General features: G+C 40.5%; 1 pseudogene; it reads right to left on the reverse strand.

Moving 5' to 3' along the window:
• Positions 1-17135: 17135 nt before the first annotated feature.
• LOC130848705 (olfactory receptor 5A1-like) lies at positions 17136-18097 on the reverse strand (annotated as a pseudogene).
• Between the last annotated feature and the right edge of the window lie 1739 nt (positions 18098-19836).

Here is a 19836-nt window from a genome sequence, read left to right on the forward strand (position 1 = left end):
CAACCTAGAGATGGACCTAGAGATCATCATACTAAGTGAAGTAAGCCAGACAGAGAAACACAAACACCACGTGATATCTTTATTTGTGGGATCTAAAAAAAAGATACCAAATAGATACAAACAAACTTATTTGCAAAACAGAAAGAGACTCCCAGCCATAGAGAACATACATGTGGTTGCCAAGGGGAGGGGTAGGTAAGGGAGGGATGGATTAGGAGTATGGGATTAGCAGATGCAAACTATTATATATAGAATAAACAACAAGGTCCTACTGTATAGCACAGTATTCAATATCCTGTAATAAATCATAACGGAAAAGAATATGAAAAAGAATACATATATATACATATATGTATATCTGAATCACTTTGCTGTTTAGTGGAAATTAATACAACATTGTGAATCAAATATATTTCAGTAAAATAAATTTTAAAAAACCTTGATGGTGTTCTGTAAACCCAGAAGTACCACATTCTGGGTCTATTCATGCTTCAGTTATCACGCTCCAGGGAATTCACTTACACTCAAGAAGGATTACTTTATGAGCCAGTAATCCAGTTTCTACTTGGCTAGAAAAGCAAGCCTCTGTACAGGATGTCCTGGTTAATTTATAAATCAGTTAGTTATAAACTTATAGCTCAGTAGAGTGATCCTAGAATTAGAAAAATTAGAGTTGAATGCCCTTGAGTACTACCAATGAGTCTGTTGAGATATCCCACTACTTCTTTTCAGACTGTTTCAGGGCTAGTTCATCAGAATCAGAAAACTCACTTACACTGTTTTGAAGACATGCTGACAATTTCTCACTTTTTGTTTTGGCTTTAATAGATCCTGATCAGACCTCGCTCCTCTTTGATGAAAATATAAGCAAGGTGACTATAGATAATTCTATATTCAGGAGTTCCTATATCTCTAAACACTTAGTCATTGTGATTTACATTTTGACAGCCTTTCTTTTCATTTTTATTATAGCAGAAAAGATGGAAATAACTAAAAGAGCCAAAAAAGAGTGAAATCATAAAGCAGACATACGACAAAATATTTTACAGCCATCATAATTATATTTTCAAGCAATTTTAATAACCTAAGAAATTCTTATGCCATAATGTTAAGTGAAAAAACAGGACGTACATTTAACATGACCTCAACTATGTACAAATATAACTAGAGGAATATATACCAACTGACCCATTGACAGTAATTATATCTAGTAAGTAGGTTTTATGAATTATTTAAATTTTTTCCTCTCTTCTATATATTTTGAATTTTCAACAATGAGCATGCTTTTACTCATTTAGCAAATTTTTATTGAGAATCTACCAAGTACCAGACACAGGGGTGGGTAATCATCACTTTTGTATTCAGAAAAGTAAGCAACAAATACACGTTTTTTTTTTTTGCTCTTTATTGGAATATAATTGTTTTACACTCTTGTACCAGTTTTTGAGGTACACCAAAGTCAATCAGCTGTATTTGTACACATATCCGCATATTCCCTCCCTTCCATGGCTCCTCCCCACCCTCCCTGTCCCAGCCCTCTAAGGCATCACCCATCATCGAGCTGATCTCCCTTGTTATAAAGCAACTTCCCACTGGCTATCTATTTTACAGTTGGTAGCATATATATGTCTATGCTGCTACTCTCTCACTTTGTCCTAGTTTTCCCTTTACCCCCCGCCCCCCCAACCTCATGTCCTCCAGTCCATTCTCTGCATCTGCATCCTTATTCTTGTCTTGTCACTGAGTTCATCGGTACTATTTTTTTTTTTTAGATTCCGTATATATGAGTTAGCATACAATATTTGTCTTTCTCTTGCTGACTTACTTCACTCTGTATGACAGACTCTAGGTCTATGCACCTCATTACACATAGCTCCACTTCATTCCTTTTCATAGCTGAGTAATATTCCATTGTATATATATGCCACATCTTCTTTATTCATTCATTTGTTGATGGGCATTTAGGTTGCTTCCATGTCCTGGCTATTGTAAATAGTGCTGCAATAAACATTATGGTATGTTTCTTTTTGGATTATGGTTTTCTCTGGGCAAATACACATTTTAAAAAAGAAAAGAAACTAAATATTTCTGGAATTTCCATATACCCAAGATGATCCAAAACCTATGACTGCATTTGCTGTGCTCAAGGAAGTTCTCTTTTCAACTCAGGGGGAAACACAATGAAAGAAGAAGTGTGAATGTTGGGAATTTTGGCTCAACTTAAATTTGCATGCCACCAGCAGGAATCGCTGCTCATAATGGTCAGGTAGGAGGAAGCGACCTCTAAGAGTTTGACCAGATTGTTTCACCCATTTCTTTCTTGCTTTACTCTGCTCGCCAGCAATTTTTTCTACCTTTGCTTGTACTGAAAGGCACAGGCAACTGCAGAAACTCTCCAGATGGCCACTCTCAAGGGCTTGTGTCTAAAAGCTAAACTTTGCATGAGAGGGAGGGGATATGAGGATATAGGTATAAATACAGCTGATTCACTTTGTTGTACAGCAAAAACTGGCACAACAGTGTGAAGCAATTATATTCCAGTAAAGAGATTAAAAAAAAAATAAAAGAAAGCAAATTTGTAAAACAAAAAAACCAAGAAAACAGGGGTCCTCATGTGAGAGGTGCAACAGGAAATTCCTCTCCCTAAATGGATATATATATCTATACTCACAATGCAAATTATTAATTAGCTAAAGTCAGTATGGTTATATTCGTAGATGAGAGGGAAAAGAAAGCTGTTTCCTAAACAAATTCATATTTTTTCCTGTAGAAAAAGACCATTACTGCTCATAATTTGATTTTATGAAAATAAATAGGTTCACCTTTATTATCATCTTAAAAAATAAATAAAAGCTAAACTTTGGTCTCTAAGAAGAAAAAGGCCACTTTTCTACAAAAGTGATCCATCTGTGTTTCAGGACAGTGATTTCACTTCCTCCAAAAAGAGGCAAGAGGGAAGTCCCACATCTGCTTTCTTTCTCAGTTTGAGCACGTGCTTTCTGACACCAGCTTATGCAGAGCCAAACCATGATTCATGTCTGAGGTTCAGTTCTGTGTGGGCCTGGAGCTGGTCCAGGTATTCCCTACTTCTGCATTTCACCTGCGGTCTGAAATAAGGGGGGACATTTGGTCGCGTTTGCAGGGACCATCCCCTTTCTTATTTTTAGCAGGAATCTAGGAAACTGGATTTAGCAGGAGTCTGAAATCTGACAGTCAAACAGTCCCTAAATGGATCAGAGAACTATGACTTTTAAAGGCTCTGGAATAAAATTGGTTTTGGAAAATCCAGGAGGAATCAGTAACAACGTGACAACATTTTCTTTTCTGAACAGTTGCTAACCTAATGTTTGAGAATTGCTTTGTCAGCTCCTCCTCCTCTGAAACTGTTCTTCCCATGAGGACTGTTTGCGCCCTGACCACAAAAATCAGAACACAGTGGTTTCTTGATTCCTTAAAATCTTGTGAGAAAAAGCAGAAGGCCCATGTGAAATTCTGCATATTCCCATTAAATGTGCCAGAATTTGGCAGCCTCAACCATTTTCTTTCTTTTCTCTATGAACATTTGTCCCTCACATTTTTTCTCATTCTTCTTCTCATCAACTTTTCCCTTTCTGCTCTTTTTGTTTTCTCTTTGCCATTTCTATATTCGGGTTTGGAGGACACAAGCCTGTGATTTAAGGTACACTTCCACTGCCCTAAAGAAGAAGGAAATCTCGATGTAGCAGAGTCTGGGCCTTAAGGCCGACATTCCCCTATTGCACATCATGGCAGATGTGACCAATCAATCACACCACTAATTTCCACTGAGCTGTGAGGCTGCCTCAGTTTCATTCTCAGCACAATTCCCCAGGACATTTTAAGGAAGCCTATTTCACCCAGCCCTTAAATAAATACTTATTGAGCAACCTAAATGTCCATCAACAGATGAATGGATTAAAAAAATGTGGTACCTATATACAATGGGATATTCCTCAGCTGTAAAAAGCAATGAAGCTGGGACATTTCTAGAGACATGGATGGACCTAGAGACTGTCCTACAGAGTGAAGTGAGTCAGAAAGAAAAAAACAAATATTGTCTGTTAACACATATATGTGGACTATAGAAAAATAGTACAGATCAACCGGTTTGCAAGGCAGAAATAGAGACACAGATGTAGAGAACAAACACATGGACACCAAGTGGGGAAAGCGGGGAGGGTTGGGGGGGAATGAATTGAGAGATTGGGATACCAAATTGTACACTCTAGATATATGCAGTTTATTGTCTGTTAACTGTATCTCAATAAAAGTTCTTAAAAAATACTTATTGAGCATCTATTTCTCAGGCATCCATTGTAGGTACTGTTTTTTGGAGTAGCCAATGTCAAATTTAACCTTCTTTTAAGCATCTGGCTGACTGGGTGAGGCCTTGGAACCACTGCTTCCTTTTTCTTCTACTCTCCAAGCTAAGCGCCACTGGATTGAGCAGTTTGGACCAACCCATTCCCCCTCTCCATCAGCTTTCAGGTTTCCTAATGATACCAGTCTAATATGAAGAGTTCCTCTTGTATTCTCCTTCAGCTGAAAACAGCTAACCACGGAGAGCTTTGCTCACAACAGGACTTGAAACAGTGAGACTTCTCTTATTCCCTCATTTCCTAGTCCCCGAGCATTTGCTGTCATGTAACTTCTCCTTGGAGGAATATTTGACCAAAAGGAGTGATTGGGTGGCATTTGGTCTCGTTGGGTTAACTGCTGGCAGGGTTCACGTTTCTATACTTGTTTCATTATTGGGTAACACAAAACCAATCTAACGTTTAATCTTTCCCTCTTTTACCACAGGATCTTCAGATGGACTTTGAGCAGAGACGAAGTACAAATTATCACTGTTTTTCTTTCTACCTGAAGTAAACATGAAGACAAGTGAGTTAGGGGAGGTGGTTATTCTGTCATGGAATTATGTGGAATTCGGAGCTTTGGGTCTTCCAATGAAATATTCCTATTCTTTTTACTTCTTTTTTGGTGATCTAAATATGAGATTAAGATCATGGGCTAGTTGTGGGTCTCTTCAGTTTCTAGACTTTGTTCTGCTTCATAAAGTCACTCAAAATATCTCAACAGCTAGACTGATGTACAAAGATGTGAAAATAGAGGTTTCAGAATTAAAATATAGGTAACATCCTGGCTCCATATGTGACTTAGGGCAAGTTCTAGAGTCTTCCTAAGCCCCCATCTCCTCAACTGTGAAACACGAATAGCATCTACCTCTATGCAGTAGATGAAGTTGTTAAGAGGACTGACTGAAACCATTCATGTGAAGTTGTATATGACCCAGGTAGGAGCTCAATGTGTATCAGCTTTTAGCTTTGCTGAACTTGTTGCTGCAGGGTTTCAGGCTAAATCTATAGTTCAATCCTTGCAGAAGGGGAATAGGAGAAAAGCCATGTTAGAGCATCTCCGGAGCTTAACTTTTTTCTGCTTATCCATTTGATAGCATGGGAAGTTGTACTGACTCAGAGGGACCACCTGAATATTTTTTAATAATATCCTGAACAAAGACATGCATATCTTTAAGGAAAACAATCTAGTAGCCATGCCATCTAGATTAGCAACACAGGTAAATCAGAAATGATTGGATGTTTTATCAAAGAATTCATTTCAGGTGTCTCCTAAGAATAGAATTAGCAAACTTTTTATGTAAACTGCCAGCTCGTAAATTCTGTAGGCTTTGCAACCAAATGGTCTCTGTGATAACTACTCAACTCTGCCATTGTAGTACAAAAGTGGTGATATGTGGGACGTCCCTAGTGGTCCAGTGGGTAAGACTCTGAGCTCCCAATGCAGGGGGCCCGGGTTTGATCCCTGATCAGGGAACTATATCCTGCATGCATGCTGCAATTAAGGAATCCGCATGCCACAAGTAAAGAGTCCGCATGCCACAACTAAAAAGTCCACATGCCATGATGAAGATCCCGCAATGCCACAACCCAGCACAGCCAAGATAAAAAAAAAAATAGTTGATAATACCTAAATGCATGGGTATGACTGTGTTCCAATAAATCTTTACAAAAAACAAGTGGGGCTGAGTTTTGCCTGGGGTCTGTATTTTACTGACATCCAATTTAGAATCATAGAATTATGGAATCCCATGATTGGAAAGGACACTCCCTCTCAGCCCAATGCTTGAGCCTCCTCTAACACTGTCTTACAAAGTGGTCATCCACTCTATGCTTGGATGCCCCGTGGCAGGGTGGCCCCTGACTTACTGTCTGCAGCTGTTCTAATTCTTAGAAAATTGTTGCTTCAGCTGAGCCCAAATTGTCTGTGTGATCTCTGGTGGCTGAGATCATACTTCTGTGCTGTGGGCATCTTGACAGTGATGCTATATCCCAGGTGCAAGCAAGAGACAGTAGTTGGCTCAGATGCACACTAGCCTGGAAGTCCTGGAGGATGTGACTATGTCTATCTTGTTTAATGACTAATGAGAATGGATAAAGGCCACTGTATGAGCATCCTAGGGTCTTCCTTCTGGGGCAAGTATTCCTTCATTGGTGGATCATGGGGAATTTCAGGGTTTCCAGGGTAGGCATGGGGGTGGCTAGGGTATTTGGTGAGCTTGGAGAAGCACATTTTTAACTGATAAGGAAAAAAATATTTCAACATTCTCACAACTTATTCACATGAATACCAGCCTTCCCTAGAAAAGCATCTGGCACCCACTAGGTAGTCAATAAATATTTGTTGGAAAGATTAACTGAATAAATGGAGGAATGTAAAAACTTTGTAACCTCAGAACTCTGTTAATGAGATTCAAAACTAGTCAATGGTAGATACACGCCTCAAGGTGATAGGAACAAAAGGACAAGACATTCCATTTAGCAAGGGTATTTGGTTTATGTTTGAAGCTGAAAAGAATCAACATCCTAGAAATTATTTCGTGTCAGCATTCTGAAGCCTGTCAAGATTGGGGCTAGACAAACACAAAAAGACAAACATTATATGGTTCCCACTTACATGAGGTACCTAGAAGCAGCATATTCACAGAGACAGAAAGTAGAAAGGGGTGGGGGCAGAAAAGAATGTGGGATGTGAACATGCAAGAAAATTTTGACAATGTGTGTTTATTTGGGGTGTTGCAGAGGCAAACTCCAATTGAAGAGTTACCTTTTGAGATGCAGGTGAAAATATAGTTAAAAGCAGTTACACAAACCCAAAGTCCTCTGTCTTGGTGCTGAGAAGTGCATGCTGTTTATTCAGATTGAACTACTCCTCAAATTCTCCAGGCTAGTTCTTGCTTGTCCTTCATATTTCAGTTTAAACACAATTTCTTCCTAAAGGCCTCCCCTGAACCCACAGGCCTAGGTTGTATCAGACAAATTTATTGCCTCCCTAGATTTCTTCAGTTGCACCAACCTCCCAAGCATTCAGATACTTCCCCTGTGAAGAGCTCTGGTTGGTCCTCCAACCTCTCACCTCCAAGACCATTTGACCTCTCCCAGGAGGTGGTCTGGGCTCTGGCAAAGTCTCTACCTGCCCCACAACAAGAGGAGGGTTGCTTGATTTAGCAGATGCAAATATGTGATGCCCAATTACATTTAAATGTCAGATAGTGCTCGCTTCGGCAGCACATATACATTTAAATGTCAGATAAACAACAAATAAATTTTTTTTTCGGTAGAAGTATGTCCCATGCAACATTGGGGGCATACATATACTAACAAAAATATTCATTGTTCATCTAAAATTCAAATTTGGGGATTCCCTGGAGGTCCAGTGGTTAAGACTCACACTTTCACTGCCATGGGCCTGGGTTAGATCCCTGGTCGGAGAACTAAGATCCCACAAGCCATGTGCCCCCCCCACCAAATACTAAAACAAATAATAAATAAATAAATAAATAAATAAATAAATAAATAAATAAAATGACTAAAAATAAGTAAATAAAATTCAAATTTAACTGAGCATCCTTTATTGTATCTGGAGACCCTAAACACTACTGGACCCAAAGGGACTTTGGCTCGTTCCTCACTTTTGAGCTCAGATGAAGCACTGGGCCACCAGATGTAGGATATAGCTTCTTTAATAACTGGTCCGAGAAAACTGGATAACAAAACCCAGAAATACAGAGGACTTAATTCCATGTGCTGGTGAATATTGAGAGATAGGAGGAATCTGGCCCATAATCTGCTCTTCCTTTCTTCCTCCAGTGGACTATTTTGAGGACTGATGCTTTCGTGTGCTCTGTCTGAAGACATTTGCATAACTGAACAATTGTCTGTGTCTTTCTCGAAACTGTGATCAGCTCAGTAGTACCCCCACCTTAGCTCTTCTTCGTCTCCTTTGCTGACTTATCTCCCTTTTCCTTTTACATTTGCTGCCCTGGAATTGTACCTCCCAATGAAACATTAATTAATGTAGAGCATTAAATAATATTATAATGTTCCTCTATGTGCTCCATAGCATCTCTTGCATTTATCACTATTTTAAAGGACTTTTTGTTTGACTTTCTCCGCCAGTAAACGCTAAGCTCCTAATGGGAAGAAATCATGTTCTTTCGGTTCATCATTGTATTATCCAAGGCTGGTGCCGTATCTAGTGCATAGCAGATACCCAATCACTGCATGTTACTATTGAGTGAATAAACAAGTGAATAAAGCCAACAAAGCAGATAGTATTTCTAGAACATGGCCCTGGTAAATCAGGTCTTGACTGGCTAGGGATGAACAGTTGAGCTGAAGCAAAATTATTATAGGATTTTTGTTTCAACTTACATTAGTATCTTTGAGCACTACTTTGAGCCTAGCTTGTGCTGCTTGTATGGCATTTATTTATTTATTTATTTATTTATTTATTTATTTATTTATTTATTTTTGGCTGTGTTGGGTCTTCATTGCTGCACACAGGCTTTCTCTAGTTGTGGAGAGTGGGGGTTACTCTTCATTGTGGTGCACAGGCTTCTCATTGCGGTGGCCTCTCTCGTTGTGGGACACGGCCTCTAGGCATGCAGGCTTCAGTAGTTGTAGCTCGCAGGCTCTAAATCGCAGGCTCAGTAGTTGTGGCACATGGGCTGAGTTGCTCTGAGGCATGTGGGATCTTCCCGGACCAGGGATCAAACCCGTGTCTCCTGCATTGGCAGGTGGATTCTTAACCACTGCACCACCAGGGAAGTCCCTGTTACTTGTACATCTTATTATAAAATTTAATTTGGTTTTCTGGTCTGTAATTGTATCTTGGTGGATTTGGGAAGGTGTAAGCCTAGTGTCTTATATAATACATGAATTATAAGCGCTCAGAGGGAACATTCCTATAGGCCAAGAGCTTCTGCTTTATTTATGTCTGATCTGGTATTTAAAGCTCTAATCCTGCAGGAATGAACCCATACCTACTTCCATACCCACCTTGGTCCCCATCCCTGCCAAGTATCTGCATCTAGTGAAGCTGGCCTAGAGGTACTTGGTCCTCACCCCATTCCTTTTCCCTTTTCCCCTCCGTAATCCTCCTACACAGCATGCAAGCAGGCCTTGCCTGGAGGGTGAAGCAGAGGTGAAGAAGGAAGGAGCAACTGTCACAGAACGAACTTGTCCCAATTCTGATAACTTTTCCATCCTGCTGACAGTCAAGAGAAGGACTAAGGAAAATAGGGGAAGAATAAGAAAGGAAAATGGGTCAGTATAATGCAAAATGGAGGTAGGAGGGATTTATTAAAAAATTCTAGGGGACTTCCCTGGTGGTTCAGTGGTTAGGACTCTGTGCTTCTAACGCAGGGTTTGTGGGTTCCAGCTCTGGTTGGGGAACAAAAATCCCACATGCTGTGCAACGTGGCCAAAAGAAAAAAAAAAATTCTAGTTATTAGAACGCAAAACCCGAGCTTTGCTAATAAGAGTCAGAGCCCTGATTCGGGGTTTTCCTGGATCGTAAGTGGGCCTTTCTGTCCCCCTTTCCTCCTGGTCTTCTCTTGAAGCTAGGTTTTTCATTTCTGTCTTGGGAAATTAGGGCATCGTGGGGCAGTAAATGCAGCACGGGGTTGGAAACCTGGAGACTTGGATTCTATTCCTCATTCTGATACTAACATGCCTGTATCAAGTCAGGTCCCCTCTCTGAAACTCTGTTTCCCAATCTGTAAAATAAGAAGGTTTGTTGAGATCCTTTCCAGCATCTGCATGACGTGTGACTCTGCAATCCAGTTACAACCTGCCTCAACCTGAAAGCTACAGCTGTGATCTTTTACTTAAAAAGTTTTAGAGGATTCTGTTTCTTGCAGGTCATGGCACGTTTGTTCTCCCACTTTGTTCCTGCTGATACTTCCTCTTGGTGACTTGTTTCCCCGTGGGGTTTGTCAGTTGTGACTCTTGAGCACCTTTTCCACGGGGGTTAGCTGTGGGAGGCCCATTTGCGCCGGTTTGTTCAGCTGTCCCTCCGAGGTGGTTTTAACTGCGTCTCTGCTAAGGCCTTATAATCATACTGGACCAGTGTTTGCGTTAATTTCTTGGTTCGGAGTTGAGGTGAATTAAAACCTCACATCTGTGTCAGCACAGGCCTGGGGCTCTCTGATCTCTGGGAAGATTGCAAGCCTCCTAGCCATTTTCCACGGGTGCGTGGGTGGAGTTTTCCTCATCCGCAGGTGGTTCAGGCAGCCCTTCTGGCCCCCCAGGATGTTTCTAGCCCCCCCTCCCCCCCCCCCCCCCCCCCCCCCGCTGAACATTGCACGCAGGACCGGTGGCCTGGATGACCTCCCACAGAGCTTAAAGCCCCAATGCCCTGCTCTGAGGTCTGCACCTGGCTCAGAAAGTCCCTCAGCCACAGGCTTCAGCGCCCACTCACTGCTCTGATTTTGAGTTCTCCCTATCACCCACAGATTTCCCTTTCTTGGTTTTGAGCTCGGATCCTTGTGTTTGCAGAAATGTGTCTGTGCCTGTGTGTCTAAGGTAGGGAAGTCTCCCATGGGTCAGCTCAACCAGCCAAATCCTTTCTTGTTATGATTATTTTGTACACTTAACATTTTCCGAGATATAGTGGGGATGCGGGCACACATATGGTGGCACAAGGGCTTTGGGAAACAAACTTTCCTGCTTTCGCACCCCTTCCTCCCAGTAAAAGAACACCTTCACTGAAGTCTGAGACCCTTTCTCCAGCGGTAACAACTCTCTTTGCACAGGGAGAGTAGGGCTTCTAATGTGATCTGCTTTCCCTCTCCCTGCATCCCCCGGAGAAAGATGGAGAACAGCTTTCTCAGGAAGTGACAAGAACAGAATGTTTCCTGGGTTGAGGGTGGGGCGGGGTGGGGAGAGCAGCTGGTTACCGCACAAGTGAGATGGAGAGATGGGAAGATGAGGAAAAGTGAGGAAAGCTGAGGTCCTCGGGTGCAGAAAAGTTAGCAGACAGTGGGATGTTAACAAATGCCATTTTGTTCCCTCCTTCCCCTTCATTTCCATGGTTATATGTGTGTGTGTGTGAGAGAGTGTCTATATGTGTGTGTGTTTGTGAGTGTGTGTATGTGTGTGAAAGTGTGTGTGTGTTTGTGTGTGTATGTGTGTTTGTGAGTGAGTGTGTGTGAGTGTATGTATTTGAGTGTGTGTATGTGTGTGAGCTTGTGTATGTGTGTGAATGTGTGTGTGTCTGTGAGTGTGTGTATGTGTCTGAGTGTGTATATGTGTGTGAGTGTGTGTATGTGTATGAATGTGTGTGTGTCTGTGCGTGTATGTCTGTGAGTGAGTGAGTGTGTGTGAGTGTAAGTATGTGAGTGTGTGTATGTGTGTGAATGTACATATGTGAATGTGTGTATGTGTTTGTGAGTGTGTGTATGTGTGTATGAGTGTGTGTATGTGTTTGTGTGTATATGTGTGAGTGTGTGTATGTGTTTGTGAGTGTGTGTATGAGTGTGTGTATGTGTGTGTATGTATGTGTGTGAGCGTATATGTGTGTGTTAGTGTGGGTACATGTTTGTGAGTGCATGTATATGTGTGTCTGTGTGTGTCTATGTGTGTGAATATGTGTATGTGTAAGTGTGTGTGTGTGTAGAGAGAGAAAAATGCGTGGTCAAGACACAGGGAGTCCGGAGAACTCAGTTTGAATCCCAGCCTTTTTGTTCTCTTGCAAATTGCTTAACTTCTCTGGGCTTTCATTTCCTAATTCTAATTCCCCAAATTAGAGGATTGTATTAAATCTGTAGATTATAAACAAGATTTTAGCAATGGAACCCTTATTTTCAAGTGCAGGCTTCCATGGAAACTAGTCTACAAAACATGTAAAAGAACAGCTGCCTCCGAGGAACAAGGGCCAGAGCCCCAAAGCCCAATAGCTTCATTCCCTTCTCACCACTTGGAGAAGGCAGATCACCTGGAATACAGTTTGAAAACTGCCAGTCTATGTACAATTTTTACAGTTTTTTTCCAATTGAGGTATTATAGTTATGATGAGAAGGAGAAAATTTCCCTGGGCTTAAAATTCATAAGACAGAGCTGAAGTGGCACAATTTCCCTGAAAACAGGAAGCCAAAGTGGCCAAACTGTGAAGCAAGGGTTTTTAGCCCATATTACACTCTTTCTTATAGAACCTTCACCTCCTTTTTGGGTAAGTTGTTGACGGCAACAGCCAGCTGTTGTGTAGACATGGAAAGACTGCTAGGATGGAAAGGAATGCTTTCAATAGCCAGCTGTGAGTCATTTGCAAATTATTTCACCACCCAGAGCCTCAATTCTTTATTTGTGGAAAGAGGGGAGTGGAATAGACTAGTCACTAGGAGCTCACTGATGGCTAAAAATGTTCTGAGATAGAGCAAATTATTAATGTACTCACAAAAATGTATTGTGCAAATGCTGCATGTCAGGCATCACTTACTCTACATGGAGATTATAGTCTAATGGGAAGCCAGACACCGAACAATGATGCATTATATGGAAAAGGAAGTACAGGGTTATAAGTGACCAGAGAGGAAGGTCTAAACGTGGACCAGTGGGTCAGGGTGGTCCTCCAAGACAGAGAGAAATAGAGAGAGACAGAGAAATAAGTGAGACACAGAAAGACAGAAACAGAAAAGAGAAGCAGAGGGAAAGAAACAGAAAGAGACAGAGACAGAGAGAGAATGGGGAGAATGATGGAAAAAGAAGCCTTGGATGACTACAGACTGGGGAGAAAAATTTGATTTCAGCTGAGGTTAGAGATATAGGTGATCCAAAGAACCAAAATGAATTCACTTTCTAATGCACTGACTTCATGGGTAAAGCAAACTCTTTGGTTATCTTTATAGTCTACTTGGCTCCAAAATGTTTGAGCAAGCAGCTTGCAAAGATATATAAAATGTACAAAATAATAGATTAAAAGAATGGTGAAAGAAAAAAGTAGAGATGCAAAGTAGAGCTGGGAATAAAAATAAAAGTGCTCGTCAGAGTGACCTAAATTCTCCCTGCAGATGAGTCACAAATTTTACTCAAAACTTCTTAGCAATTAATGTAGTAAAAGCTCGTGTTTCTATGTTCAATGATATGATTCATGGTTTTAATGGGACGAATACAGAAAAATTGTTGCTAGGAAAGCAGTTAGAGAGTAAAATTCTCCTGGAGTCCCCTGCTATAAACCATTCATTGTGGATGCTGATACAATGTTGTCTGCTAAACTCTTTTTTATCTGGCTAATCCAGAGGGAGACTTCAAAGCATCAACACCCACCCCTCTTATTATCCCCCTAACCCTGATATCTTTTTATTTTTTTATTGGCTGTGTTGGGTCTTCGTTGCTACACATGGGCTTTCTCTAGTTGCTGAGAGTGGGGACCACTCTTCATTGTGGTGTGCAGACTCCTCATTGGGATGGCTTCTCTTGTTGTAGAGCACTGGCTCCAGGGCGTGGGCTTCAATAGTTGCAGCACACGGGCTCAATAGCTGTGGAGCACAGGCTTAGTTGCTCCGTGGCATGTGGGATCTTCCTGGAGCAGAGCTTGAACCAGTGTCCCCTGCATTGGCACGCAGACTCCCAACCACTGCGCCACCTAGGAAGTTCCCCTGATATCTTGATACGTTCCCTCTCAAGACTGTTTTCCTTCGCCAGAGCCTACAGCACAACTGGTCATTTCTTTATCTGAATATAGAAACAGATGCTATAAGTTGGGCTGCAGCTTCATTATTAGTGTTAGCTTTGAAGAGCATTATTCATTCATTACTAATTTGATTTTGGTTTTGTTTTAATATTTTGGTTTCTCCTTGTTTCATAATTTTTGTTTGGGAATAAAACCATTTATAAAATGGTTCCATTAACAAAACCATTTTTGAATAATGCTTTTTGAATTATCACTTTAAATAAAGCCTTGAATTCCTGGTATAGAACTTAAGTGCTGATCTTATTAAAACTAATCCTAACTATTTAACAGAAGTCAGTCAGTCCACCTTTTCTCTTTATGCACTGAAATCATGCCTGACTTGAGAAATTAGTGTTTTTTTTGTTTACAGAAGTTGTTTTAATATTTTCTTTTTCATCCCTAGATGATGCCAAGCACGCATGTGAGAATATGTGTTTTCAATTAATGGCCTTGATGTCATGTAGACATGCACTTTGGATCTCCTTAGCTTGTTAGTATGTGCCTTTGTGTATGTTATGTAACCTCCTTCCCTAGCCTTATATACCTCATTTCTTAGATAAAGATGATGAAAATCTCTAGCTCATAGTGTGGTTGTGAGAACCAAAAAAAAAAAAAATTGTATATATTAGAGACTTTCTGTAATCTATAAGTGAGGACAATAAACAATCCTATCTAACAGGGTTATTTCAAGTACTAAAAGAATACATGTAAAGAGGCATCAGGGAGGAAAAAAAAATCAGTTTGATATATCATCCTTCACTAAGGGTATGAGGAGAGAGCTGCCCTATTACATTGCTGACAGGAGGGTCCAGTGGTAGCCACTCTAGAGAGAACTTGGCAGTGTCTATTAAAATTTAAAAGTACACATGTCCTATAAGCAGCAATTCAACTTCTCAGTTTCTACCATAAAAGTGCATAGTATCAGGAAGGGTATGTACAAACATGCATATTGCAGCACTGTAATAAACTAGCAAAAACTGGAAACTACCTAAATGTCCATCAGGAAGGAATAGGTACATAAAATTTGGCATATTAATTCTATGAAACAGTGAAAGAGACTAAGGTAGATTTATATGTATAACATGGAAAGAGGTCCAGAAAATAATGATTGAAGTTTTAAAATTCAAGGTATAGAATGATCATTCGATATGACCTCATTGATGTGAGTGCATACAGAGCCACATAAAGCAGTATGATATATTTTTTGGTTGGTACATATATGAATATTATTAAGCAGAAAAAGTATAAATTTACATGCCAACATAAACAGTAGTTACCTCTTGGGGAGTGCAGGAAGGGATTGAAATTGAGGGTTCTGGTTTAAAAGAAACATTTCTTTACCTACGGTGTTTTAATTTTTTTAAAGTAGAGAATCTGTGTGTATGTTATAGAGTTGAAATACAATTTTTAAAAGCTTCTGGGAACAATGCCTGGCACATAATAAGCTTCTAATAAGTGTTAATTCCTTCCTTTGGCATAAAACCTCTAAATCATCTGCCAAGAGAATTTGAATTTATTTATTCATTTATTTAACAAATATTTATTAACACAGAGTTTGTCCCAGTCATATCCTATGCTTCGGGGAAACATTAGGGAGTAGTTTATAACTTTAGAAGACAGATAAATAAACAAGAAAAAATAGTAGTGTTGTAGGAACTGATGAATGAAATAGAGGACACTAGGGGAATATATTGCAGCAACTCTTAACTATGTCCAGAGGAGTCAAGGACCAAGGAAGTCTTTACAGAGGAACTTCAAAGTCATAGCTCATCCTATGCATAAAATTTCAATAATCCTAGTGGTCACAGAATGGATCAAATACCAGCATGAACTGAAAGAAGGACTAAGGCAAAAGAGTTATAGCCAAAGTTGATGCAACTTCGGGATGGCTGTCATGATTCATCATGATTTATATACACAACCACTAAAGAAGCAAGACTTCCTAAATGTTTGTCCTTTGCTCAACAACCATCTTGTAAAATAGGATCAAAGGCAAATTAAAATCCACATTCAATTCTGCTGCAAACTCACTGACTTTGTTGTCCTATGTCAGGTCATGTCATAGAGATCTGAGATAGGACATAGAAGGGACCCCTTCTGAGATAATGTGTAAAAATGAAAGCAGGGGTGTCAGGATCATGGAACAGGCTGTGGTCAAATTCCAGAGCAACAGTAGAAAAGATACAAACTCTAGTACATGAAGTGAAAGTAAATTGGAGATGAGGTGAGAACAGGGAGTAAGTCAAACATCCAAATGAGGCTGAGAGTGAGAACCAGTTTAGGGAACAGATATGGAATCAGAGCTGCCAGAGGAAGTCTCTCTTCTCTGACTCTGTTCCTTAAATCAGGTCCCCCCCAGTCACGAGGTGGTTTCAGGCATGAAAGTTAATGCTATGGCACTCTGCTCTCTTTTAGGGCTTCTCACTTACACCTATCTCTGCTCTTTGCTCACTGTGACTTCACAATGTTGGATCTGCTGGTTTAGGTCCCTATTTCTGGCTCCAGGGGACCCCATGACCCTACAGATGTGACCCTGGGCTCTTTTCACACACGGTTTACAGGTATCCTATTGCTTTGCTGACTCTGAGTAATCATTGCTAAACCCAACTCAGTGAGGGCTCTCAGATTCCTAATCTAGAGTCAGCCTTCCTGGTCAGTATCAACCTTTGGATAGGTAGGTATCCAAGGCAAGGGGAACAAAAAATGTGTCCCAAGTAGTGAATGGGTTGGTATGAGCGGTATTTTGTAAAGAAATCTCTAATGAATGCTGTGGTCTTAGGGCCATGCTCCAGCTGGCTCTAAGGCATCCTGGACATAACACCTGAGGCCATAAAGCTAAGGAATGTCATGGGGAAGCATATTTATTTTCTAATGCAAATGATCAAAATTGAAATCCTATCAGTCTATGACAAGAAAAGTAAAAGGAAGAAACAAACTGTGTAGAGACTAATTGTGCAGTAGACATGAAAGTTGGGGGTCTTAACTGAAATAGCTTCTTCAATCTATTACTCAGATTCCTGTTATTACTAATAATAAGTGGGCCACTTATTATTATGAAAATTTACATATAGCAAAACTTTTCTAATTCAAGGAACCATAAGATACAGAGAGGACATCTGCTTCTTTCTCTCCTTGAGTTTTTTCAATGCATCTTTGATCGCGTTGTTTCTCAGACTATATATGATGGGGTTCAGCATGGGAATCACAGCTCCATAGAACATGGACACCACCTTATCTTGGTCTAATGAGTAGCCAGCACTAGAATGCAGATATGAAAATAGACCAGAGCCATAGAAGAGAATCACTGTGGTCAGATGAGGGGCGCAGGTGTTGAAAGCCTTTGTCCGTCCTTGGGTTGAATGGATCTTCATGACAACAGCCATGATATAGCCATAGGAAACCAGAACAACAAGAAATGACGTCCCACCAACTGCACACACAACAAGAAAGTTCACTACCTGGCTGAGGAATGTGCTAGAACAAGATAAGATCAGCAGTGGTGGCAGGTCACAGAAAAAATGGTTAATGATTCGTGGCCCACAGAAATGGAGCCGGAATATAGAGCTGGTTTGGACCAATCCACTGAGGAATCCTCCAACGTATGCTGTCATGGCCATCCCCACACAGATGGTGGGTGTCATGAGGGCCATGTAGAGCAGAGGGTTGGAGATGGCAGTGTACCGGTCATATGCCATGGCTGCCAGGAGACAGCACTCTGTGCCCCCCATCCCAATGAAGAAGAAAAATTGAGCAGCACAGCCCACAAAGGAGATGGTCTTCTGCTCCCTGAAGAAGTCACAGAGCATCTTAGGGGCTATGGAGGAGGTATATGAGATATCAACAAAGGACAAGTGACCAAGGAAGAAATACATGGGGGAGTGAAGGTGTGAGTCCATGGCGATCAGGACAATAAGGCCCAGGTTCCAAGCCAAAGTCATGGAGTAGTCCCCAGAAACAGTACAAAGAGGATAGCCTGCAGCTCTGGATGCTCTGAAAATCCCAAAAGGATGAAACTGGTCATCACGCTACTATTCCTTCCTATGGCCATCTCTCGTCTCTCTGCTGCCTTCAGAGCCCCAAAGTGAGATTCCTGGGGCAATGAAAATCCAGGTGAAGCAAATATTTTGTTCTGTCATGGAATCATAGACCCTCCAGAGCCAGACGAGACAGTGGAAGGCAAATGTCCTACCTCCACCCAACGCAGAAATCCCCTCTACAACATTTATTGGGTCTTTCAAAGAGATGATTGTCACCCTGATCTGATTCATTTGTTTATGCAAAAGTGACAGGTTCCAAAATAGACTGGCATTTTTGCATTATCTGGGTCATCACCTTCACTGTAAATGTCACAACTTTATTGAAGGAAGTTATTAATAGTACTTGGAATAAATACCCCCTCTTTTTTTTCCAGTTGTCCCAAGCATTGTGATTGGATTATGAGCCACTCAGATTTATACTAGAATTTTTTCTTTTTTGAAAAGAAATGCCCAGAGAGGCAATTTTGTGTTTCTTATCATCATAGTCTATTTTGACCAAGTTTTATGGGGTCAAGGTGCTCTTTTTCCTTAAAGCAGAGGAGTGAAGCACTTAGAGATGTGAAACACTGGCATCCCCTTTAGAAATTAAAGAAAGGGGTAAGGAAAAAGAGTTCAACACTGTGAAATGCTTGTGCTCATTTTGCACAAGTATTATCAACTGACCTCACACCATGTGTTTGATAGAGAAATGCAGATGACGTAGACAGTAGTAAAACATTACTATTAAGTCCAAAATATTCAACATACTGCATGGGAGAGTCAGGAAACAGATAAATCACAGCACTGTGTGACAGGTGCTCTAAGAGCAGTATTTGTACAGTGCCCTAGGTCCTGGACATAGTTTCCAAGAGGAGATGTGTTTGAGGAGGATTCCAACAATGAGGAAGGGGTTATCAGAATGAAAATGTTGTGTATGAGTGGTTGACAGGTGGTTGGCTCAAGAGCTTTATATTTAAAATGGGGAAAGGATTTGTACAAGCACAGGAGACCATAGTGTTTGAGGAACCTTAAAAATGTTAGTGTGGCAGGAGCACAGGGTAAACAGAATTAAGAGAAGATAATATAAGTCTACTTCTGAGAGACAGCAGGGGCTGAACAAATTGTGAAAGATCTTCAAAAGCAAAGATGGTAAGGACATTTGTTGAAGAGTTTTATACATGTAACTGCATTTATCATATATATAATTGCACAAAATATATATATATACGTTTACATACATGTATATATATACATATACATACATGTTTAACTACATATATATATACACATGTATATATAATGTGCTTACATATTCGTATTTAATTTCAACCTTCTCTCCACTTCTGGACTTCTGTCCCCTATGCCCTGCCCTGTTCTTTTGATAGGAATCACCACTTCCTACCCTTGCATATAGTTCATTGGATTGTTGATTGTTGATTGTCTTTCTCCCTCCATGAGAATGTAAGCTCGATGAAGACCAAGATTTTTAGGCATTTTTGTCTCTTTTGTTCGCTGAAGTATCACAAGCACCTAGACCAGTGCTTGGCACGTAGTAGATGCTCAATACGTATCTGTTGAATAAATATCACGTTAAGGAGTTTGACCTCACCCTTATGGCCAAGTGGAAAACATGAACATTTTATTTTTGTTTGTTTTTTAAACTTTACTTTTGTTTTGCAAACAGGAAACTAGCTGTCAAATACATGTTTAACAATATAACTGAGCGCCGTGCAGAAGCAGTGTAAAAGATGGATTGCAGTGAAAAGGAAGA

Source organism: Hippopotamus amphibius, chromosome 3 (genome assembly GCF_030028045.1).
Source record: "Hippopotamus amphibius kiboko isolate mHipAmp2 chromosome 3, mHipAmp2.hap2, whole genome shotgun sequence".
In the NCBI taxonomy this organism is placed as follows: domain Eukaryota; kingdom Metazoa; phylum Chordata; class Mammalia; order Artiodactyla; family Hippopotamidae; genus Hippopotamus; species Hippopotamus amphibius.